A 26,613-nucleotide genomic window follows, 5' to 3' on the forward strand; every position below is an offset into this window, starting at 1 on the left:
CTTTACCCTTACTGTCACCCCCACGCTAACACACACCCTAACCCTAACCCTCACCATAACCCGAACTGTACCCCTAAACCTCACCCTCATCATAAACCTAACTCTAACCCTAACCCTAACACTAAACCTCACCCTAACCCTAACCCTAACCCTCACCATCACCATAACCTTAACCCTAACCCTAAACCTAACAATAACCCTAAAACTAACCCTAACCCGCACACTAACCATAACCCGCACCCTAATGCTAACCCTAACCATAACACTAACCCTCACACTAACGCTAAACCTCACCCTAATCCTAAACCTCACCCTTAACCTAACCAAAACACTAATCCTCACCCTCACCCTAGCCCTCACCCTAACCCTAATTCTAACCATCACCCTGACCCTAACCCTAACCTTCATCCTCACCCTAAATCTCACACTAACCATAACCCTAATCCTCAATCTAACCCTCACCTAACCCTAACCTTAACCTTTACCCTAACCCTAAACTTAACCCTAAACCTCACCCTTATCTTAAACCTGACCCTTGGCCTAAACCTCACCTTTACCCTTACCATCATCCTCACCCTAACCCTAAACCTCATCCTAAAACTCACCCTAATTGTAAACCTAAACATCACCCTAACCCTAACCCTCACCCTCAAGCTCATGCTCAGCCTAAACCTAAGCCTAAGCCAAAACCTTACACTAACCCTCACCCTCACCCTAGCCCTCACCCTAAACCTAATCCTAATCCTAACCCTCATCTTAACCCTCACCCTAGCCCTAATGCTAACCATCACCCTAAACCTAATCTTCACCCATACCCTCACCCTCAGCCTAATCTTAAGGTTAAGCCTATCCCTAAACTTAACCATCACACTCACCCTCACGCTCATCTTAATCCTAACCCTAACCAAAAACCTAAACCTCAACCTAACCCTCACCTTATCCCTAACCCTAAAACTAACCCTAAGCCTAACCCTAGACCTAACCCTCCAACTAACCCTGAATCTAACCCTAAACCTCACCCTCACACTAACACTAATCCTAACACTAACCCTAAACCTCACCCTAACCCTCACCCTCACCCTCACCCTCACCCTCACCCTCACCATAACTCTAACCCTAACCCTAAAAATAACACTAATCCTAACCCGAAACCTAACCCTAACCCTAACCCTAACCCTAATCCTAACACTCATCCTCAGGCTAAACCTAATCCTAAACCTAACCCTCACCCTAACCCAAACCCTAAACCTAAACCTTAATCTAAAACTAACCCTAACCCTCAACCTCACCCTAGCCCTCACCCTAACCCTAATCCTCAACCTTACACTCACACTAACCCTAAACTTAACCCTCACCCTAGCCCTAACCCTAAGCCTAATCTTCAATGTAACCCTAAACCTCATGCTCAACTTAAACATAACCATAACCCTTACCCTAACCCTAAACATAATCGAACCCTAACTCTCACCCTAACCCTAACCCTAACCCTAAACCTTAATCTAACACTAACCCTAACCCTGATCCTCACCCTCACCCTCAACCTAACCCTAAGCCAAACCCTAACCCTAGACCTAATGCTCACACTCACCCTAAACCTTACCCTAAACCTAATCCTAACCCTAACACTAACCCTCACCCTCAACCTAACCCTCACCCTAACCCTAAAACTAACACTAACCCTAACCCTCAACCTCAGCCTCATCCTACCCCTAACACTAACCGTAAACGTCACCCTCACCCAAACACTAACCCTACCCCTAAACCTAAACCTCACCCTAAACCTAACCCTAACCCTAAACTTCATCCTCAGCCTAGCCCTCAACCTAACACTAATCCTAACCCGAACCCTCATCCTAACCCACACCCTAACACTAATCATAACCCTCATGCTCAACCTAACCTTAATCCGAACCCTCACCGTAACCCTTACCTTCACCCTCAACCTAACCTTAAACTTAACCCGAACACTAACTGTCACCCTTACCATAATCCTAACCCTCAAGCTAACCCTAACCCTAAACCTCATTCTCACTCTAACCTCACCCACCACTAATCCTAACCCTATCCCTTTTCCTAAACCTCCCCCTAACCCTTATCCTAACCCTCACCCTAACACTAACCCTCAGCCTCAAACTCACTCTCAGCCTAACCCTAAGCCTAACCCAAAACCTAACCCTAACAACACACTCACCCTCAACCTAAACCTCACACTAACCCTAACCCTCATCCTAACCCACCCCATAACACTAACCCTAACACTATCACTAAACCACACAATCACCCTCAGCATAATCCTAAGCCTAAGCCTAACCCTAACCCTCAAACTCACCCTAAACCTAACCCTAAACCTCACCCTAACACTAACCCTCACCCTCAACCTCAGCCTTACCCAAAGCCTTACCCTAACCCTAACCCTAATCCTCACCCTCACCTTAACCTTAATCCTACTACTAACCCAAATCCTAACCCTCAAACTAAACCTCCCCTTAAGCCTAAGCCTATCATTAATACTAACCCTAACCCTCACCCTCAGCATCACCCAAACACTAACTCTAACACTAAACCTCACCCTGACCATAAACCTAAACCTCACCCTCACCCTAGCCCTCACCCTAACCCTAATCCTAACACTAAACCTCATCCTAACCCTCCCCCTAACCCTTACCTTAACCTCACCCTAACACTAACCCTTACCCTCAACCTCACCCTCAGCCTAACCCTAAGCCTAATCCTAAACCTAACTCTAGCACACAAATTCACCCTCACCCTAACCCTAATCCGAAGCCTAAACCTCATGCTCACCCTCACCCTCAGTGTAACCCTAAGCCTAAACCTAACCCTAACCCTAACCCTCACACTCACCCTAACCCTAACCCTAAACCTCACCCTAACCCTAACCCTAAACCTCACCCTCACCCTAGTACTCACCCTAACCCTAATCCTAACCCTAACCCTCATACTAACCCTGCGCCTAACCCTAACACTAACTCTCACCATAACCCTAACCCTCATTCTCACCCTCACACTAACTCTAATCCTAACCCTAACCCTAAACCTCACCCTAACCCAAACCCTAACCCTCACCCTCGCCTTCCCCTCACCATAACTCTAACCCTAACCCTAACAAGAACACTAATCCTAACCCTAATCCTAACCCTAACTGTAATCCTAACACTCACCCTCTTGCTAACCATAATCCTAACGCTAACCCTCATCGCAACCCTAATCCTCACCCTCACCCTAACTCTAACCCTCACCCTCACCCTAACCCTAATCCTAACCCTAACCTTAAACCTCACCCTAACCCTAATCCTCACCCTCACCCTCACCATAACTCTAACCCTAACCCTAACAATAACACTAATCCTAAACCGAAACCTAACCCTAACCCTAACAGTAATCCTAACACTCACCCTCAAGCTAACCCTAATCCTAAACCAAACCCTCACCCTAACCCTAATCATCACCCACACCATAACCCTAACCCTCAAACGAACCCTCACCCTAACCGTAACACTAAACCTAAACTTTAATCTAACACTAACCCTAACCCTCAAACTCACCTTATCCCTCACCCTAACCCTAATCCTAACCCTAATCCTCATCCTTACCCTCACCCTAACCCTAAACTTAACCCTCACCCTAGCCCTAACCCTAAGCCTAATCCTCAACTTAACCCTAAACCTCATGCTCACCATAACCCTAACCCTAACACTCACCCTAACCCTAAACATAACCGAACCCTAACTCTCACTCTCACCCTAACCCTAACAATCACCCTAACTCTAACCATCACCCTCACCCTAACCCTAATCCTAAACCTAAACGTAAACCTCAGCCTAACCCTAACCCTCATTCTCACCCTCACCCTCCCCATAAATCTAACCCTAACCCTAACAATAACACTTATCCTAACCTGAAACCTAACCCTAACCCTAACCCTAACACTCATCCTCAGGCTAACCCTAATCCTAAACCTAACCCTCACCCTAAACGTAATCATCACCCTGACCGTAACCCTAACCCTCAAACTTACCATCACCCTCACCCTAACCCTAAACCTTAATCTAACACTAACCCTAACCCTCACCCTCACCCTAGGCTTCACCCTAACCCTAATCCTAACCCTAATCCTCATCCTTACCCTCACCCTCACCCTAACCTTAACCCTCACCCTAGATCTAAACCTAAGCCTAATCCTCAACATAATCCTAAACCTCATGCTCACCTTAACCTAAACCATAACCCTCACCCTAACGCTAAATATAACCGAACCCTAAATTTCACCCTAACCCTAACCCTAACCCTAAACCTTAATCTAACACTAACCCTAACCCTCACCCTTAACCTCAGCCTAACCCTAAGCCAAACCCTAATGCTCACACTCACCCTAATGCTCACACTCACCCTAACCCTTACCCTAAACCTAAACCTAACCCTAAACCTAACACTCACCCTCAATCCTAACCCTCACCCTAACCGTAAATCTTACACTAACCCTAACCCTAACCCTCAACCTCAGCCTCATCCTACCCCTAACTCTAAACATAAACGTCACCCTCAGCCTAACACTAACCCTATCCCTAACCCTAAACCTCACCCTAACCCTAACCCTAACCCTAAATCTCACCCTCACCCTAGCCCTCACCCTAACACTAATCCTAACCCTAACCCTCATCCTAACCCTCACCCTAACACTAACCATAACCCTCAAGCTCACCCTAACCCTAACCCGAACCCTCACCCTCAACCAAACCCTAACCTTCACCCTCATCGTAACCCTTACCTTAACCCTCAACCTAACCCTAAACATTACCCGAACACTAACTCTCACCCTTAACATAATTCTAACCCTCAAGCTAACCCTAACCCTAAACCTCATTCTCACCCTAGCCACACCCAACCATAATCCTAACCCTATCCCTTTTCCTAAACCTCCCCCTAATCCTTACCCTAACCCTCACCCTAACCCTAACCCACAGCCTCACCCTCATCCTCAGCCTAAACCAAAGCCTAAGCCTAAGCCTAACCCTAACCCTAACTTCACCCTCAGCCTAACCCTAAGCCTAACCCTAAACCTAACCCTACAGACACACTCACCCTCATCCTAAACCTCACACTAACCCTAATCCTGATCCTAACCCTCCCCATAACCCTAACCATAACCCAAACACTAACCCACACCTTCACCCTCAGCATAATCCTAAGCCTCACCCTAACCCTAACCCTAAACCTCACACTCACCCTAACCATACCCCTAAACCTCACCCTTACCCTAACCCTCAACCTCAACCTCAGCCTAACCCTAAGCATATAGCTAAACCTAACCCTAACCCTCACCCTCACCCTAACCCTAAACCTACTCCTAACCCTAATCCTAACCCTCACCCTCAACCTAAACCTCACCTTAAGGATAAGCCTAACATTAATCCTAACCTTAACCCTCGCCCTCAGCCTCACCCTAACACTAACTCTAACACTAAACCTCACCCTGACCCTAAACCTAAACCTCACCCTCACCCTAGCCCTAATCCTAACACTAACCCTCATCCTAACCCTCCCCCTAAGTCTTGCACAAACATTCACCCTAACCCTAAACCTCACCCTCAACCTCACCCTCAGCCTAACCCTAAGCCTAACCCTAAAGCTAACTATAACACACACACTCACCCTCACCCTAACCCTAATCCTAACCCTAAACCTCACCCTCACCCTCACCCTCAGTTTAACCCTAAGCCTAAGCCTAACCCTAACCCTAACCTTCACACTCACCCTAACCCTTACCCAAATCCAAAACCTAACCCTATCCCTCACCCTCAGCCTCAGCTTAACCTAACTCTAACCCTAAACCTCACCCTCACCCTAACCCTAACCCAAAACCTAACCTTAAACCTCACCCTAACTCTAACCCTAAACCTCACCCTCACCCTAGCCCTAAACCTCACCCGCACCCTAGCCCTCAACCTAACCCTAATCCTAACCCTAAACCTCACCCTAACCCTCCCCCTAACCCTAACCCTAACCCTCACCCTAAACCTAACCCTAACCCGCACCCACACCCTCCCCCTCCTCCTCACCATAACTCTAACCCTAACCCTAACAATAACACTAAACCAAACCCGAATCATCACCCTAACCTTAATTCTCACCCCCACCCTCACCCTCAGCCTAACCCTAAGCCTAAGCCTAACCCTCACACTAACCCTCATACTCACCCTCACCCTAACCCTAATCCTAAACCTAACCCTATCCCTAAAGCTCAACCTAACCCTCAACCTCTCCCTAACCATAACACTAAACCTAACGCTGACCCTCACCCTAAACCTCCCCCTCACCCGAACTAACCCTAAACCTCACCCTCACCCTAACCCTAACCCTTACCCTAAAACTCACTCTAAACCTCACCCTAACCAAAACCCTCACCCTCACCCTCAACCTCACCGTAACTCTAACCCTAAACCTAACATTAACACTAACCCTAACACGAACACTAAACCTGACCCTAACCATAACCCTCACCCTCAGCCTCACCCTCACTGCAAACTTAACCCTAATCATAACACTAACAATAAACCAAACCCAACCCCTAACCCAAAACCTAATCCGCACCCCTACCCTCACCCTCACCCTCAGCCTAACCCTAGGCCTAAGCCTAACGCTAACACTAACCCTCACCATAATCCTAAACTTAACCCTAAACCTAACCCTCACCCTAACCCTAAACCTAACCCTAATCCTCAGCTTCACCCACACCCTTACACAAACCCTAACGCTAACCCTCACCCTAACCCTAAGCCTACACCTAACCCTAACCCTAACCCTAACACTTACTCTCACCCTAACACTAACCCTAACTCTCACACTAACCCTCACAGTAACCCAAACTCTCACCCTAACCCTAAACCTCAGCCTAAACCTAACCCTCATCCTCACTCTAAACCTCACACTAACCCTAACCCTAATCCTCAATCTATCCCTCACCCTCACCCTAACTCTCACCCTAACCCTAACCCTCATCCAAACACTCACCCTAACACGAACCCTATCCATCAACCAAACCCTAAACCTCACCCTCACACTCACCCTCAGCCAAAACCAAAGCCTAAGCCTAACCCTAACCCTAATACTCACCCTCACCCTAGCCCTCACCCTAAACCAAATCCTAACCCTAACCCTCATCATAACCCTCACCCTAACCCTAATCCTAACCATCACCCAAAACCTATTCCTAACCCCCCAAGATCACCCTCAGCCTAAACCTAAGTCTAAGCCTAACTCTAGCCCTAACCCTCACCCTCAGCCTCACCCTCAATGCAAACTTAACCCAAAAAATAACAATAAAAATAACCCTAATTTAAACCCTAACCTAACCCTAATCCTCACCCCCACCCTCACCCTCAGCCTAACCCTAAGCTTAACCCTAGGTCTAACCCTAACCTTCACTGTAACCCTAACCCTAATCCTAACCCTAAACCTAACCCTAAACCTAACCCTAATCCTCAGCCTCAACCTCACCCTAACCCAAACCCCAACCCTAGCCCTCACCCTAACCCTAAAACTCACCCTCACGCTCACAGTAACCGTAACCCTAAACCTAACCCTAACAATAGCCCTAACCCTAATATTAACACTCATCCTAACCATAATCCTCACCCAAACCCAAACCCTCATCCTAACAGTTACCCTCACCCTAACACTAACCCTAACCCTAACACTAACACTCACACTAACCCTAACCCTATCCCTAAACCTAAACCTCAACCTAACCCTCAACCTCACCCTAACCCTAACACTAAAACTATCCCTAACCCTCACCTTAACCCTCTCCCTAACCCTATATCTAACCCTAAACCTCACACTCACCATAACCCTAACCCTAAACCTAACCCCCATCCTTACCCTAAACCTAACCCTCAACCGCACCCTCACCCTCACTGTAACTCTAACCGTAACCCTAACAATAACACTAACCCTAAACCGAACCATCACCCTAACCCTAATCCTCACCCCCACCCTCAATCTCAGCCTAACCCTAATCCTAACCCTCACCCTAACACTTACCCTCACCCTAACACTAACCCTAACCCTAACACTAAACCTCACACTAACCCAAACGCTAACACTCTCCCTCAACCTAGCCCTCACTCTAAAGCTAATCCTCAATCTAAACCTCACCCACACCCTTCCCCTAACTCTAACCCTGACGCTAACCCTAATTCTACCCCTAAACCTCACCCTCACCCTAACCCTAACTATAACCCTAAACCTAACACTAAAAATCACCCTCACCCTAAACCCAACCCTCACCCTAAACCTAACCCTCACCCTCACCCTCACCCTCAGCCTAAACCTAAGGCTAACACTGACCGTAACCCTAACCCTCACACTCACCCTAACCCTAACCCTAATCCTAATCCTAACCCTAAACCTAACCCTCACCCTCACCCTAACCCTAATCCTAACCCTAACCCTAACCCTCAACCTCAGCTTCACACTAACCCTAATTCTAACACTAAACCTCACCCACATCCTAAAATAACACTAACCCTAACCCTAACCCTCCCCCTAACTCTCAACCTAACCCTAACACTAACACTAACCCTAACCCTAAACCTCAACCTAACCCTCACCCTAACCCTCAATCTATCCCTAAAACTCACCCTCTCCCTAACCCTCACTGTAACCCAAACCCAAACCCTAATCCTCACCCTGACCCTAAACTAACCCTCACCCTCACCCTCACAGTAACCGTAACCCTAAACCTAACACTAACCCTATCCCTAATCCTCACCCTAACCCTCTCCCTAACCCTATATTTAACCTTGAAACTCACCCTCACCCTAACCCTTACCCTAACCCTAAAGCACACCCTAACCCTAAACCTAACCCTCATCCGCACTCTCACTATCACTGTAACTCTAACCCTAACCCTAACAATAACACTAACCCTAACCCGAACAATCACCCTAATGCTCACCGCCACCCTCACCCTCAGCCTAACCCTAATCCTAACCCTAACACTATCCCTAATCCTCACCCCCACCCTCACCCTCAGCCTAACCCTAAGTCTAAGTCTAACCCTCACCCTCACCCTAACCCTAACCCTCACCCAAACCCTAATCCTCAACCTAACCATCACCCTAACCCTAACTCTACCCCATAACCTCACACTCACCATCAGCCTAAACATAAGGCTAAGCCTAAGCCTAATCCTAACACTCTCACTCACAATTACCATAACCCTAATCCTAACCCTAACCCTCACCCACACCCTCACCTTAACCCTCACCCTAACCCTAACACTAACCCTAAACCTAACCCTCACCCTCAGCCTTACCCGAATCCTACTTCTAAAACTAAACCTCACCCACATCTTAACGCTAACGCTAACCCTAACCCTAACTCTAAACCTCCCCCTAACTCTAAACCTAACGCTAACACTAACACTAACCCTAACCCTAAAACTCAACTTAACCCTCAACCTCACCCTAACCCTAACACTAACCCTATCCCTAACCCTCACATTAACCCTCTACCTAACCCTATATCTAACCCGAAACCTCACACTCACCCTAACCCTAACCCTAAACCCCACCTTAACCCTAACCCTAACCCTCACCTTCACCCTCAAACTCACTGTAACTATAACCTTAACCCTAACAATAACACTAACCCTAACCCAAACCATCACCCTAAACCTAATGCTCACCCCCACCCTCACACTCACCCTAACCCTAAACCTAACCATAACACTAACCCTAATTCTCACCCCCACCCTCACCCTCACCCTAACCCTAAGCCTAAGGCTAACCCACACCCTCACGCTCACCCTAACCCTAGTCCTAAACCTAACCCTATCCCTAAACCTCAAACTAACCCTCAGCCTCACCCTCACCCTAACACTAACCCTAACCCTAAACCTCACCGTAACTCTGCCCATAACCCTAACCCTAACCCTAACCCTAACCCTCAACCTAAGCCTAGCCCTAACCCTAAACCTAACCCTAAGCCTAACCATAAAATTAACAGTAATGCTCAGCCTCACCCTCACCCTAACCCAAACCCTTAAACTAACCCTCACACTCACCTTCAGCCTAACCCTAAGCCTAAACCTAGCCCTATCCCTAACTCTCATCGTAACCCTCACTCTAACCCTAAGCCTAAACCTCAATCTAACCCAAACACTAACCCTAAAGCTAACACTAATCCTCACCCTCACCCTAACACTAAGCCTCACCCTCACACTAACCCAAACCTTAACCGTAAACCTCACCATAACCCTAAGCCTTATGGTAACCCTAACACTAACCCTCACCCTCACCCTCACACTAACCCTAATCCTAACCTAACCCTAACACTAAACCTAACCCTCACCCTAACCCTCAGTCTAGCCCTCACCCTAACCCTAATCCTAACCCTCAACCTCATAGTAACACTCACCCTAACCCTAACACTAACCCTCACCCTAACCCTAACCCTAACCCTCACCCTCATGCTCGGCCAAAGCCTAAGCCTAAGCCTAACCCTAAACCTCACCCTCACCCTAACCCTAACATTAACCCTAATTCTAGCTGTAAACCTCACTCTCACCCTAACCCTAAATCTCACCCTAACCCTAAAGCTAAACCTCATCCTAACCCTAACCTCACAATCAGCATCACCCTCACTGTAACCATAACCCTACACCTAAACATAACAATAACCCTAAACCTAACCCTAAACCTCAACCTATCCATAACCCTCACCCTAACCGTAACCCTCGACCTAACACTTGCCCTCACCCTAACACAAAACCTAACCCTAACACTAAACCTCACACTAAATCTAACCATCACCCTAACCCTAAACCTCACCCTAACCCTAACACTAACCCTCACGTCACCCTAGCCCTCACCCTAAACCTAACCCTCATCCTCACCCTAAACCGCAAACTAACCATAACACTAAAACTCATTCTAACCCTCACCCACATCCTTCCCATAACCCTAACCCTCACCATATCCCTAACCCTCACCCGACCGTAACCATTGCACTCAGCCTAACACTCAAGTTTACCCTTACTGTCAACCCCACCCTAACCCTTACCATAACCCTAATGCTCACCTAACCTTCACCCTAACCCTAACTCTACCCCTAAACCTCACCCTCACCCTAAACTAAACCTAACTCGAAATCTAACCCTAACATTAAACCTCAACCTAACCCTAACCCTAACCCTCACACTAACCCTCACTATAAACGTAACCGTAACCCTAACCCTAACAATAACCCTAACCCTAACCCTCACCCTAACCATAACCCTCAACCTAACACTTACTCTCACCCTAACCCTAACCCTAAACCTAACACTAACCCTTACACTAACCCTAACCCTCACCTTAATCCTAAATCTCACCCTAACCCTAACTCTAACACTAACCCTCACCCTCACCCTAGCCCTCAACCTAAGCCTAATTCTAACCCTCACCCTCAACCTAACCCTATCCCAATCCCTCACCCTAAACCTCACATTAACCCTAACCCTAATCCTTCATTTAACCCTCACCATAACCCTAACCCTAACCCTAACCCTAAACCTATCCGTAACCCTCAACCTCATTTTAAACCTCACCCTCAGCCTAAACCTCCCCTTTACCCTTACTATTATCTTCACCCTAACCCTAAACCTCATCCTAACAGTCACTCTAACTGTAAACGTAACCATCAACCTAAACCTAACCCTCACCCTCACCCTAGCCATCACCCTAAACCATCCTAATCCTAACCCTCATCCTAACCCTCACCCTAACACTAACCCTAACCCTAAGCCATAACCTCAACCTAACCCTCACTCTAACATTAACCCTAAAACTAACCCTAACCATAAACCACAAGCTAACACTCCCCCTAACCCAAATCTAACCCTAAACCTCACCCTCACCCTAAGTCTAATCCTACCCCTAATCCTAAACCTCACCCTTAACCTAACCCTAACCCTCACCCTCACCCTCACCCTCACCTTAACGCTAACCCAAACCCTAACAATAACACTAATCCTAACCCTAAACCTAACCATAACCCTAACCCTAACCCTAATCCTAACACTCACCCTCACCCTCAGCCTAACCCTAAGCCTAAGGCTAACCCTAACCCTCACACTTACCGGCATCCTAACCCTAATCTTAACCCTAACCATAACCGTAAATCTTAACCTCAACCCAAGCCTCACCCTAAACCTAACCCTCACCCTCAACCACACCCTCACCGTAACTGTAACTCTAAACCTAACCCTAAAAAAAACCCTAAACCTAATCCTAACCCTCAACCTAACCATAAACCTCAGCTAAACCAAACCCTCACGCTAACACTTACCCTCACCCTAACACTAACCCTAACCCTAACACTAATCCTCACACTAACTCTAACCCTAACCCTAAACCTCACCCTCACCCTAACGCTAATCCTAACCCTAACCCTAAAACTCACCCTAACCCTAACCCTAACCCTCCCCTTCCCCCTCCCCCTCACCCTCACCATAACTCTAACGCTAACCCTAACAATAACAGTAATCCTAAACCTAAAAATAACCCTAACCTTAACCCTAACACTAATCCTAACACTCACCTTCTTGCTAACCATAATCCTAACCCTAACCATCAACCTAACCCTAATCCTCACAGTCACCATAACCCGAACCCTCAAACTAACCCTCCCCATATCCCTAAACCTAACCCTAAACCTTAATCAAACACTAACCCTAACCTTCAGCCTCAAAATTGCCATCACCCTAAACCTAATCCAAGCCCAAATGCTCATCCTTACCCTCACCCTAACCCAAAACCTAACCCTAAATCTCAACCTAACCCTAAACCTCAAGCTCACCATAACCCTAACCCTAACCCTCACCATAACCCTAAACATAACTGAAACCTAACTCTCACCCTAACCCTAACGCTAACCCTCACGTAACCCTAAACCTAAACCTCACCCTAACCCTAACCCTCACCCTCAACCACAGCCTAACCATAAGCCTATCCATAACCCTAACCCTAACCCTCACACTTACCCTAAACCTAACCCTAATCCTACTCCTAACCCTAAATCTAACCCTCACCCTCAACCTAACCCTCACCTTATGCATAAACCTAACATTAATCCTAAATCTAACCGTCAACCTCAGCCTCACCCCAACCCTAACTCTAAACCTAACCCAAACCATAAACCTCACCCTAACACTAAACTTAACCCTAACCCACACCCTCACCCTCAGGCTAATCCGAAGCCTAAGCCTAACCCTAACCCTCACACACACCCTAACCGTAACCCTAAACCTCACCCTAACCCTAAACCTCACCCTAACCCTAAACCTCACCCTCAACCTCAGCCTAACCCTAAGCCTATCCCTAATCCTAACCCTAACCCTCACACTCACCCTAACACTAACCCTAATCCTACTCTTAACCCTAACCCTAACCCTCACCCTCAACCTAACCCTCACCTTAAGCCTAACCCTAACCCTAACTCTAATGCTAAACCTCACCCTAACCCGAACCCTAACCCGAACCCTAAACCTTATCCTAGCCCTAAGCCTAATCTTCACCCTCACCCTCAGCATAACCTTAACCCTAACCCTAATGCTAACAATAACCCTAAACCTAACCCTAACCCTCACCCTAACCTTAACCCTCACCCTAACCCTAACCATGACTCTAACACTAACCCACACCCTAACATTAACCCTAAACCTAACAATAACCCTCACACTAACCCTAAGCCTCACCCTAATCCTAATCCTCACCCTAACCCTAAACCTAATCCTAACCCTCACCCACACCCTAACCCAAACACTAACCCTAATTCTAACACTTACCCTCAACCTAACCCTAAACCTCACCCTCACCCTAACCCTCCTCCTCATCCTAAACCTCACAGTAATCCTAAGCCTAATCCTCAATCTAACCCTCACCCTAAAGCTAAACCTAACCCTAACACTCACCCTTATCTTAACCCTCACCCTCAACCTAAACCTCACCTTTACCCTTACCATCATCCTCACCCTAACCCTAAGCCTAACCCTAAAACTAATCCTAACCCTCACCCTAACCGTAAACCTAACCATCACCCTAAACCTAAGCCTCACACTCAACCTCACGCTCAGCCTAAACCTAAGCCTAAGCCTAACCCTTACCCTAACCCTCACCCTCACCCTAGCCCTCACCCTAACCCTAATTCTAATCCGAACCCTCATCCTAAACCTCACCCTAACCCTAACCCTAACCATCACCCTAAACCTAATCCTCATCCCCACCCTAACCCTCAGCCTAAACCTAAGCCTAAGCCTCACCCTAACAATAACCCTCACAGACACCCTCACCCTCACCCTAATCCTAACCTTAACCCTAACCATAACCCTAAACCTCAACCTAACCCTCACCCTATCCTTAAACCTAAACCTAACCCTAACGCTAACCCTCGACCTAACCCTCCACCTAACCCTAAATTTATCCCTAAACCGCACACTCACCCTAATCCTAATCCTATCCCTAACCCTAACCCTCACCCTAACCCTCACCCTAAACATCACCCTCACCCTCAACCTCACCCTCACCGTAACTCTAACCCTAACCCTAAAAATAACACTAAACCTAACCCCAAATCTAACCCTAACCCTAAACCTAATCCTAACACTCAGCCTCATGCTAACCCTAATCTTAACCCTAACCCTCACCCTAGCCCTAATCCTCACCCTCACCGTAACCCTGACCATCAAACTAACCATAAATCTAACCCTAACCCTTACCCTAAACTTTAATCTAACACTAACCCTAACCCGCACCCTCACCCTCACCCTAGCCTTCACTCTAAACCTAATCCTAACCCTAATCCTCCTCCTTACCCTCACCCTAACCCTAAGCCTCACCCTCACAGTAACCCTAACCCTCATCCTAACCCTCACCCTAACCCCAACCCTAACCATAAACCTTACCCAAAAACAAACCCTAATCCTCACGCTCACCCTAGCCCTCACCCTAACCCTAATTGTAACCCAAATCCTCACCCTAACCCTCAAACAAACACTAACATTAACCCTCATCCTTACCCTAACTCTAAACCTCAACCTATCCCTAACACTGACACTCACCCTAACCCTAACCCTAACCCTCACCCTACCCCTAAACTTAACCAAAACCTAACTCTCACCCTAACCCTAACCATCACACTCACCCTCACCCTCAACATAACCGTAATACTAACCCTGACCCTATCACTCACACTAATCCCCAACCTAACACTAACCCTATCCCTAAACCCCACCCTAACCCTACCCCTAACCCTCACCCTCACCCTCAGCCTCAGCCTAACCCTAGCCCTAAACCTAACCCTAACCCTAACCCTCAAACTCAACCTAACACTTACTCTAATCCTAATCCTAAACCTAACCCTAATCCTCACCCTCACCCTAAACTTCACCCTAACCCTAGCCCTCACCCTAACCCTAATCCTAAACCTCATCCTAACACTCACCCTAACACTAAGCCTAACCCTCATCCTCACTCTCACCCTAACCCTAATCCTAACCCTAACTTCATCCTAACCCTCCCCCTAACCCTTACACTAAACCTTACCCTAACCCTAACCCTCACCTTCAACCTCATCCTTAGCCTAACCCTTAACCTAAACCTAAACCTAACCTAACACACTCACTCACCCTCACCTTAACCCTAATCCTAATCCTAACCCTCACCCTCACCCTTACTGTAACCCTAAGCCTAACCCTAACCAGAACCTTAACCCTCACACTCACCCAAACCCTAACCATAATCCTAATCCTAACCCTAACCCTAAGCCTCACACTCAGCCTCAGCTTAACCCTAAATCTAACCCTATACTTCACACTCACCCTAACCCTAACCCTAAACCTAACCCTAAACCTCACCCTAACCCTAACCATAAACCTCAACCTCTTCCTAGCCCTCACTCTAACACTAATCCTAACCCTAACCCTAAAACTCAACCTAACACTAATCTTAACCCTAAACCTATTCCTAATCCTAACTCTAATCCTAACCCTAACCCTCACCCTCAACCTCAGCCTAACCCTAAGCCTATCCCTAACCCTAAACCTAACCCTCACACTCACCCAAAGCCTAACCCTAATCCTACTCCTAACCCTAACTCTACCCTCACCCTCAACCTAACCCTCACCTTAAGCCTAACCCTAACATTAATTCTAAACCTAACTCTCACCCTCTGTCTCATCCTAACCCTAACTCTAACACTAAACCTCACCCTGACCCTAACCCTAACCTTATAACTAAACCTCATCATAGTCCTAAACCTAAGCCTCACCCTCACCCTCATCATAACCGTAACCCTAACCCTAATGCTAAAAATAATCCTAACCCTCACCCTAACCATAACACTCACCTTAACACTAATCCTCACCCTAACACTTACCTTCACCCTAACACTAACACTAACCCTAACACTAATCCTCACACTAACCCTCACCATCACCCTAACACTAATCCTCAATCTAACCCTCACCCTCACCCTAAAGCTAACACTAACCCTCACCCTAACCCTAACCCTAACCCTTACCATAAACATCGCCCTCAGCCTAACCCTCAAATTTACCCTTACCGTCACCTCCAAGCTAACCCGCACCCTAACCCTAACTGTACCCCTAAACCTCACCCTCACCTTAACCCTAACTCTAACCCTAACCCTAACACTAAACCTCACCCTAACCCTAACCCTAACCTTAAACCTCACCCTCACACACACCCTACCCCTTACTGTAACTCTAATCCTAACCCTAACCCTCATCCTAAACCACCCGCTAACACTAAACATCAACATCAACCTCACCCTCAGCCAAACCCTAAACCTAAACCTAACACACACACTCACCCTCACTCTAACCCAAATCCTATCCCTAATACTAACCCTAACCCTAACCCTCCCCCTAACTCTCACTCTACCCCTAAACCTAAAACTAACCCTGACCCTAATTCTCAACCTAAATCTCACCCTAACCCTAACTCTAAACCTAAACCTCAACCTCACCCTAACCCTAACCCAAACCCTAAACCTCAACCTAACACTAATCTTAACCCTAACCCACACCCTCACCCTCAGGCTAATCCTAAGAATAACCCTAACCCTAAACTTCACCCTAACACTAAACCTCACCCTCAACCTCAGCCTAACCCTAAGCCTATCCCTAATCCTAACCCTAAACCTCACACTCACCCTAACACTAACCCTAATCCTACTCCTAACCCTAACCATAACACTCAACCTCAACCTAACCCTCACCTTAAGGATATCCCTAACCCTAAATCTAACACTAAACCTCACCCTAACCCTCACCCTAAACCTAACCCTAAACCTCATCCTAGCCCTAACCCTAACCCTCACACTCACCCTCACCATAACCTTAACCCTAACCCTAATGCTAACAATAACCATAACCCTAACCCTAACCCACACTCTAACCGTAACCCTAAACCTAACCCTAACCCTCACCCTAACACTTACCCTCACCCTAACACTAACCCTAACCCTAACAGTAAACCTCACACTAACCCTAAACATCACCCTAACCATAAACCTCACCCTAACACTAACCCTAAACCTCACCCTTTCCCTAGACCTCGCCCTAACCCTAACCCTCATCCTCACCCTAAAATTCACACTATCCCTAACCCTAAACCTCAACCTAACCCTGAAACTAACCTTAACCCTAACACTTGCCCTAATCCTAACCCTAGACCTAACCCTCCAACTAAACTTAAATCTAACCATAAACCTCACCCTCACCCTAACACTAACCCTAACCCTAAACCTAACCCTAACTCTAACCCTAATCCTCACCCTCACCATCACTCTCAACATAACTCTAACCCTAACCCTAACAATAACAGTAATCCTAACCCTAAACCTAACCCTAACCCTAACCCTAACCCTAATGCTAACACTCAACCTCACCCTAACCCTAATCCTAACCCTAAACCTCAACCTAACCCTAACCCTCACCCTCACCATAAGCCTAACCCTCATCCTAAACCTCACCCTAACCGTAACCCTAACCCTAAGCGTTACCCTATCACTAACCCTAATTCTCACCTTCACCCCAGCCCTCACCCTAACCCTAATCGTAAACCTAATCCTAACTCTAACCCTAAATCTTATCCTCACCCTAACCCTAACTCTAAACCTAATCCTAACCCTAACAATAACCCTAACCCTCACCCTAACCATAATCCTCACCCTAACCCTAAACCTCACACTAACACTTACCCTCACCTACCACTAACCCTAACCCTAACACTAACCCTCACACTAAGCCTAACCCTAAACTCACCCTAACGCTAACCCTAAACCTAACCCTCAACTTAACCCTAACCCTCACGCTCAATGTAACCCTAACCCTAACCCTGACCCTCACCCTAACCATAACCCTCACCCTCACCTTAACCCTCACCCTAACACTTACCCTCACCCTAACACTAACCCTAATACTAATCCTAACTCTATCGCTAACACTCACCCTCACAGTAACAGTAACCCAAACCATAATCCTAACAAAAACCCTAACATTCACCCTAACCCTCACCCTAAACCTAACCCTCACCCTAACAACTACCCTCACCTTAACACTAACCGTAACCCGAACACTAAGCCTCACACTAACCCTAACCTTCACCCTAACCATAACCCTCACCCTAACACTTACCCTCACCCTAACACTAACCCTAATACTAATCCTAACCCTAACCCTAACACTCACCCTCACAGTAACAGTAACCTAAACCATAATCCTAACAAATTTCCTAATGATAACCCTAACCCTCACCCTAACCATTACCCTCACACTAAACCTAACCCTCACTCTAACAGTTACCCTCACCTTAACACTAACTGCAAACCGAACACTAAGCCTCACACTAACCCTAACCATCACCATAACCCTAACCCTCACCCTAAAACTAACCCTAAACCTCAACCTAACCCTAGCCCTATCCCTAACCCTAACACTGATCCTTACAGTAAACCTCACACTAACCCTAACACTAATCCTCAATCTAACCCTCACCCTCACCCTAACCCTAACACTAACCCTCACCCAAACCTAACCCTAACCCTAACCCTTACCTACTCGTCACCACCAACCTCACCCCCAGCCTAATCCGAAACCTAACCCTAACCCTAACCCTAACCCTCACTGTAACCCAAACCCTAACCGTAAGCCTAATCCTAACCAAAACACTAACACTAACCCCAAACCTAACCCTAACCCTAACCCTAACCCTAACCCTAATCCTGACCCTCACACTACCCCTAACCTTAACTCTAACCCTACACCTCACCCTACCTCTAACCCTAACCCTCACCATAAACCTAACCCTTACCCTCACCCTCACCCTAACCCTCACCGTAGCTTTAAACCTCACCCTAACACTAACACTCATCCATACCTTAACCTTCACTGTCACCCTCACCCTAACCCTCACCCTAACCCTAACCCTCATCCTAACACTCACCCTAACCCTAACCCTATCCATCACCCAAACATTAACCCTCACCCTTACCCTAACACTCAGCCTAACACTAAGCCTAAGCCTAACCCTAACAATAACCCTCACCCTCACCCTAGCCCTAACCCTAAACCTAATCCTAACTCTAACCCTCACCCTAACCCTAACCCTAACCACCACCCAAAACCTATTTCTCACCTCCACCCGCACCATCAGCCTAACCCTAAGCCTAAGCCTATCTCTAACCCTAACCCTCATCCTCACCCTAGCCCGCACCCTAACCCTAATCCAAACCATATAAGCCTCATCCTAACACTCATCCTAAACCTAAAACTAAACCTCAACCTAACCCTAACCATAACCCTCAACCTAACCCTAACCCTCACCCTCACCATAACCTAAACCTAACCCTCACCCTAAACCAAAACCTAACCCGAACCCTAAACCTCACCCTTAACCTAACCCTAAACGTAACCCTCACCCTAGACCTCAACCTAAACCGAATCCTAACCTTATACCACATACTAACCCTCACCCTAACCCTAACCCTAACCCTCACCTTAACCCTAACTCTCAACCTCACCCTCAGCCTAAACCTAAGCCTAAGCCTAACCCTAACCCTAACCCTCACCCTCAACTTCATCCTACCCTTAATCCTAAATCTAACCCTATCCCTAACCCTAACCCTCACCTTCACCCTAGCCCTAAACTAAACCAAATCCTAACCCTAACCCTCATCCTAAACCTCACCCTAACCCTAATGCTAACCATCACCCAAAACCTATTTCTCACACCCACCCTCACCCTCAGCCTAATCCTAAGCCTAAGCCTAACCCAAACCCTAACCCTCACACTCACCCTAACCCTAACCCTAAGCTTAATCCTAACCCAAACCCTAAAACTCACGCTAACCCTCACCCTAACCCTAAACTTAACAGTGAACCTAACCCTAACCCTAACCCTCACCCTCAGCCTCACCTTAACCCTAACTCTAAACCTAAACCTCACACTCACCCTAACCCTAACACTAACCCCAACACTAAACCTTACCCTCAACCTAACCCTAAACCTCAATTTCACCCTAGCCCTCACCCTAACCTTAAACCTAAAACTAAACCTAACCCTCACACTCACCCGCACCCTCACCCTCACAGTAACTCTAACCCTAACCCAACCCCTAACCCTAAAGCTCACTCTAACCCTAACCCTAACCCTCACCCTAGCCCCAACCCTAACCATCACCCTAAACCTAATCTTCACCACCACCCTCACCCTCAGCCTAACCTTAAGCCTAAGCCTAAGACTAACCCTAACCCTCACCCTCACACTCACACTCACCATACTCCTAAAACTAACCCAAAGCATAACCCTAAACATCAACCTAACCCTCACCCTAACCTTAACCCTAAAACTAACCCTAACGCTAACCCTCGACCTAAACCTCCAACTAACCCTAAATCTAACCTAAACCTCAACCTCACCCTAACCGTAATCCTAACCCTAACCCTAAACCTAACCCTAACCCTCACACTCACCGTAATTCTAAACCTAACCCTAAAAATAACACTAACCCTAACCCAAACCTTCACCCTAACCTAACCCTCACCCTAACTCTTACCCTAACCCTAAACCTAACACTAACCCTAACCCTCAATCTAACCCTCACCCTAACCATAACTCTAACCCTAAACCTCACCCTCAACCTAAACCTAACTGTAACCCTAACTGTAACCCTAAACTAAACCCTAAACCTCACCCTAACCTTTACCCTAAACCTCAACCTCACCATAACCTTAACCATAAACCTAATCCTAACAATAACCATAACCCTAATCCTAAACCTCACCCTAACCATAACCCTCACCCTAAACCAAACTCTCACCCTAACAGTTAACCTCACCCTAACAATAACCCTCAACCTAACCCTCACCCTCACACTAACGCTAACAATAACCTAACCCTAACAATAAAACTAACCCTAACCCTCTCCATAACCATACACTTAACCCGAACCCTAACTCTCAACTTAACCCTAATACTAACCCTCACCCTAACCCTAAACATCACCCTCAGCCTAACCCTAATCCTAAGCCTAAAAATAACCATAACCCTCACACTCACCCTAACCCTTACACTAATCCTAATCCTAACACTAAGCCTAACCCTCACCCTCACCCTAACCCTCACTGCAACCCTAACTCTAACACTAACCCTAAACCTAACCCTCACCCTCAGAATCACCATAACCCTAACTCTAACCCTAAATCTCAGCCTTACGCTAACCCTAACCCTAAACCTCACCCTCACCCTAGCCCTTAACCAAACCTAATCCTAACCCTAACACTCATCCTAACCCGCACCCTAACAATAACCCTAAACTTCATCCGCACCCTCACCCTCGTCCTAACCCTCAACCTAACCCTAACCCTCACCCTCACTGTAACCCTTACCATAACACTCACCCTAACCCTAAACTTAACCGAACCCTAATTCTCACCCTAACCCTAAACCTAACCCTCACACTAATCCTAACACTCACCCTCACTCTCAGCCTAAACCTAAGCCTAACCCTATCCCTAACACTAACCCTCACACTCAACCTAACCCTAATACTAATCCTAATCCTAACCCTAACCTCAGCCTCTCCCTCACCCTAACCCAAACCCTAATCCTAACCCAAACCCTCACCCTCAGCCTAACCCTTAGCCTAACCCTCACCCTAACCCTAACCATCACCTTAACCCTAACCCTAACCTTAACTCTAACCCTGAACCAAATCCTAATCCTCAGCCTCACCCTCACCCTAACCCAAACCGTAACCCTAACCCTCACCCTAACCCTAAGCCTAACCCTAAACTTAACCCTCACACTCACCCTCACCCTTCCCATAATCATAAACCTAACCCTATCCCTAAACCTAACCCTCACATTAACCCTCAGCCTAGCCCTCACCCTAACCCTAACCCTAACCCCAAAAATTGTCCTAATAGCAACCCTAAACCTAACCCTAACCCTAACCCTCACTCTCACTTTAACTCTAACTCGAACCCTAACAATAACACTAATCCTAAACCTAAACCTAACCCTAACCCTAACCCTAAACCTAATCCTAACACACACCCTCACCCTAACAATAATCCTAACCATAACACTAACCCTCACCCTAAACCTCACACTAACCCTAACACTAATCCTCAATCTAACCCACACCCTCACCCTAACCCTAACCCTCACCCTAACACTAACCCTAACCCTAACCATAACCATAACCCTCACCCTCAGCCTCATATTCACAGCAAACTTAACCCAAACCATAACACTAACAATAACCCTAACCCTCACCCTAACCCTAATCCTACCCCTAGCCCTAAGCCTAACCCTAGGCCACACCCTTAACCTAAGCCTAAGCCTAACCCTAAACCTAAATCTCAATCTAACCCTAACCCCAAATATCACCCAAAATCTAACCCTCAACCTCACCTTCACTCTAACTCTAATCCTAACGGGAACCATAACCCTAACCCTCACACTCACCCTCACCTTAAATCCTAAACCTCACCCTCACCCTAAACAAAACTGTAACCCTAACTGAAACCCTAAACCTCACCCTAACCCTCACCCTCACCCTCATCCTCACCCTAACCCTAACACTAAGGCTCACCCTAACCCTCCACCTAACCCTAACTCTAACCCTAAACCTCACCCTCACCCTAACCATTACCCTAACCCTAAACCTCACCCTAACCCTGATCATTACACTCACCCTCACCCTCACTGTAACTCTAACCCTAACCCTAACACTAATCCTAAACCTCACCCTAACCCTAACAATAAACCTCACTCTCACCCTAGCAATCACCCTAAACCTAATTGTAACCCTAACCCTCATCCAAACCCTCACCCTAACCCTAACCCTAACACTTACACTCACCCTTATCTTAACCCTCAGCCTCAGCCTAATCATCACCTTTAGGCTTACCATCACACTCACCCGAACACTCACCCTAACTCTCACCCTAACCCTAACCCTAACCCTACCCGTAAACCCCACCATAACCCTAACCCTAACAGTGACCCGCACCTTCACCCTCACGGTAACTCTAAACCTAAACCTATCAATAACACTAACCCTAACCTGAACCATCACCCTCACCCTAACCCTAAACCTCACCCTCATGCTCGGACTAAGCCTAAGCCTGAGCCTAACCATAACCCAAACCCTCACCCTAACCCCAACCCTAACATTAACCCTAAATCTAACCCTAAACCTCCCTCTCACCCTAACACTAATTCTAACCATAACCCTAAACCTAAACCTCACCCTAACCCTAACCCTCAGCCTAAACCTAAGGCTAACCCTAACACTAATGCTAACACTCACACTGACCCTAATTCTAACCCTAATCCTAATCCTAACCCTAGCTCTAACCCTCACCCTCATCCTAACCCTCACCCTATCCCTAACACTAACCCTAAAACTAACCTTCACACTCAGCCTTACCCTAACCCTAATTCTAAAACTAAACCTCACCCACACCCTAACCATAATGCTAACCCTAACCCTAATCCTGACACTAACAACCACCTAAATCTCACCCTAACCCTAACACTAACACTAACCCTAACCCTAAACCTAAACCTAACCCTCACCCTAACCCTAACTCTATCCCTAAACCTCACCCTTACCCTAACCCTTACTCTAACCCTAATCCAAAAAATTAACCTCACCCTAACCCTAACCCTAACCCTAACCCTCACAGTAACCGTAACCCTAAACCTAACCCTAACAATAACCCTAAAGCTAATGCTAACCCTCACCCTAACCATAACCCTCACCCTAACCCAAACCCTCACCCTAACACTTACCCTCACCCTAACACTAACCCTCACACTAACCCTAACCATAAACCTCAACCTAACCCTCACCCTCACCCAATCCCTTACACTAACCCTATTCCTAACCCTTACCCTAACCCTCCCCTAACCCTATATCTAACCCTAAACCTCACCCTAACTCTAAACCTAACCCTAAACCTAATTCTAACCCTCAACCTAACCCTAACACAGACACCAACGTAACCCTAAACCTAACCCTCACCCTAAACCTAACACTCATCCAAACCCTAACCCTCACCGTCACCCTAACCCTAACATTAATCCTAACCCTAAACCTCACCCTATCCCTCACCCTAACCATAACTCTAACCCTAAACCTGACCCTCACCTTAACCGTAACCCTAACCCTAAACATCACCCTCACCCTACCCTTCAACCTAACCATAATCCTAACCTTAACCCGTATAGTAACCCGAACCCTAACCATAAACCGAACCCTCACCCTAACCCTAAACCTCACCCTCAACCTCACCCTTAGCCTAAGCCTAAGCCTAACCCTAAAACTAACCCGAACCCACACACTCACACTCACCCTAACAAAAATCCGAACCCAAACCCTAACCCTAACCCTAACACTCACCCTCACCCTAGCCTTCACCCTAACCCTAATCCTAACCCTAACCCAAATTCTAACCCTAAACCTAACCCTAAACCTCACCCTAAACCTAACCCTAAACCTCACCCTAAACCTAACCCTATCCCTCACCCTCACTGTAAGGGTAACCCTAACACTAACCCTAACAATAACCATAACCCTAACTCTAACCCTCACCCTAACCATAACACTCACCCTAACCCTAACCCTCACCCTTACACTTACACTCACCCTTATCTTAACCCTCAGCCTCAGCCTAATCCTCACCTTTAGGCTTACCATCACACTCACCCGAACCCTCACCCTAACCCTAATCCTACCCGTACACCTATCAGTACCCCTAAACCTAACCCTCACCGTAACCCTCACCCTAGCCCTCACCCTAACCCTAATACTAACGCTAAACATCACCCTAAACCTAAACCTACCCCTAAACCTCAACCTCACCCTAACCCTAACTCTAACCCTAACACTAACACTAAACATCACCCTAATCCTAACCCTAACCCTCACCCTAACCCTAACCCTCACCCTCAACCCCACCCTCAGCCTAAGCCTAAGCCTAACCCTAAACCTATCCCTAACACACACTTACCCTCACCCTAAACCTAAACCTCACCCTAACCCTAACCCTAAACCTCAACCTCACCCTAGCCCTCACCCTAACCCTAATCCTAAACCTAACCCTCATCCTAATCCTCACACTTACACTAACCCTAACCCTCACCCTAACCCTAACCCTCCCCCTAACTCTCACCCTAACCCTAACCTTAACAGGAACACTCACCGTAACCCTCAACCTAACCATAACCCTTACTCTAACCCTAAGCCAAACCCTAAACCTCACCTTTAACCTAAACTTAACCCTCATCCTCACCCTCACATTAACCCTAAACCTAAACGTAACCCTAACAGTAACCCTAACCCTATCCCTAACCCTCACCCTAAGCATAACCCTCACCCTAACCCAAACCATCACCCTATCACTTACCGTTACCCTAACACTAACCCTAAACCTAACACTAACCCTCACACTAACCGAAGCCCTAACCCTAACCCTAAACCTCGACCTAACCATCGCCCTCACACTAACCCTAACAATAACCCTAAACATAACCCTCACCCTAACCCTCCCCCTCAACCTATACCTAACCCTCAACCTCAACCTCACACTCACCCTAACCCTAACCCTCAACCCCACCCTAACCCTGACCCTAACCCTCACCCTCATGCTCAGCCTAAGCCTAAGCCTAAGCTTAACCCTAACCCTAACCCTCACCATAACCCCAACACTAACACAAACCCTAACTCTAACCCTAAACCTCACCCTCACCCTAAACCTAACTATAACCCTAACCCTAAACCTAAGCCTCATTCTAACCCTAACCCTCACCCTCACCCTTACCCTCACCTCACCGTAACCGTAACCGTAACCCTAAACCAAACAATAAACCTAACCCTAACCCTAACCCATATCCTAACCATAAATTTCACCCTAAACCTAACCCTCACCCTAACACTTACCCTCAACTTAACACTAACCCTAAACCTAACACTAACTTTCACACTAACCCTAAACCTCACCCTAAACATAAACCT

Source organism: Dipodomys merriami, unplaced genomic scaffold (genome assembly GCF_024711535.1).
Source record: "Dipodomys merriami isolate MVZ:Mamm:240054 unplaced genomic scaffold, mDipMer1.0.p SCAF_67, whole genome shotgun sequence".
NCBI classification, from domain to species: domain Eukaryota; kingdom Metazoa; phylum Chordata; class Mammalia; order Rodentia; family Heteromyidae; genus Dipodomys; species Dipodomys merriami.